We start from the raw sequence: 1578 nt of genomic DNA, 5'->3' as shown, positions 1-1578 counted from the left end.
TTTAAAAAAAAAAAAAAAAAAAGCCATGACTCATCTTAAAGCGAGCTTGTCCTTCAGGTAGCAAAATTTCTAGTTGAAGCACAATCTGGGCTTATAATCAGAAATGGGAGCAGTATTTGGTTGAAGAAATATGAGTGTGATTCAGTTAATTGACTGCATGGCATATGCTGCGGTTTCCCTCTCAAGGCTGCATGAGGATAACGAGATGTGAAGGAAAGCACCTGGCCTATGGCTTTTTTATGTTTTGTCTACTTCTCAGTGTAATGGACGTCTCTCAGTAATGTGCCTGCACAATGAGAAAATATAGACATATCTAGCATAGATAAACTGCGCTTCCATATAGATGAGACTTGATTTGCCAAATTTAGAAGGAATTTTGAAACAGAGTGACGTCTTTGCTACTGGCTTACTTTCATGTTGTCACCTAGAATACTTGTAACTCACAGGTGTTTTAATGGTAGAGCTGCAAGAATGAACCCGAAGTTACCAGAGCATCGCAGTATACTTTGGCGACAGGAATACAATGGGGTCCTTTGTGGTTTAGCTTCAAGTCTTTGTGTGTGAATCAACATTCAAAATAAATTAACACTCGTGAGCTGGCATACAAAGTGGACCTCTGTAGGAAATAACTGTAAAAACACTAGCTTGGTGTTCTCATGTTTTGCGCTACATTTCCCATGTGGCCTTATAACCTTCAACTGCCCACCTTGTGCCTTGCAAGTCTGGTTGTAAAATGGGAGTAAGAAGTGAAATGCCTTATAAGAATGATGTATTTTTACAACTTTCATCAGTGAATTCACTGATCTGTCAAAAATCAGACAGAATTATGTACTGAGAGTCTGTCTCCTCAGAGCCCAAAGGTCTCAATCCTCTTTCTTTGACAGTGGTACCTCACAATATAACCTCGAAGTAAGAAAGAGTAGTTGCATCGTAATTGCATGCATGACTACAAATTTGATAAGCAAGGCTCAAACTGGTAACAAGTTCATTGTGTATCAAAACAGAAAAAGGGGTTTGTTTGCTCCTCACTAACTAGTGAAAATGCTTTGCATTTTACTTAGGTTTGTTGTTTTTTTTTTAAATTGCACCACCATGTCCTCCTGAATTCAGCTCTGGTAATAAGCTGCACGATCCCAATTACCTCTGTTAGCAAGTTGTGTAAGTAGCATTGCATTATCCCAGGCAGTTACGTGAGTCACAGCCATGTCAAGGGTTTGGGATGGAGCCAAAACGAATCGCTTCAAGCTGAAAACTATCTCTCTGCCTCACCTCCCACAGCTATAAAAATGTCACCCACCCATATATCTCAAATGCCCCTCATTATGAAGCTCATCATTCATTTCAGGATGGATGTTCCACACAAAATGTGGGTTTTCTCTCACTTAATTAAATCGCCAGCGCCAGCTGGTCTGCAGCCTGGGGACATCACGGCAGTACCAGGGCGCGCAGCAACCAGAAGCGCAGGGACGTGGTGCGGAGGTTCCCGGGGAACCCAGCCTCTGTGGCACGACGCCACCTTCCCGCCCCTCAGCCGAGGCTCGCCCCGGAGACCAGGGGGCGGCCCGCTGCCCCCCACAA

Source organism: Egretta garzetta, unplaced genomic scaffold, assembly GCF_000687185.1.
Source record: "Egretta garzetta isolate BGI_Z169 unplaced genomic scaffold, ASM68718v1 scaffold553, whole genome shotgun sequence".
Lineage (NCBI taxonomy): Eukaryota > Metazoa > Chordata > Aves > Pelecaniformes > Ardeidae > Egretta > Egretta garzetta.
Note: the sequence above shows the minus strand (reverse complement) of the source record.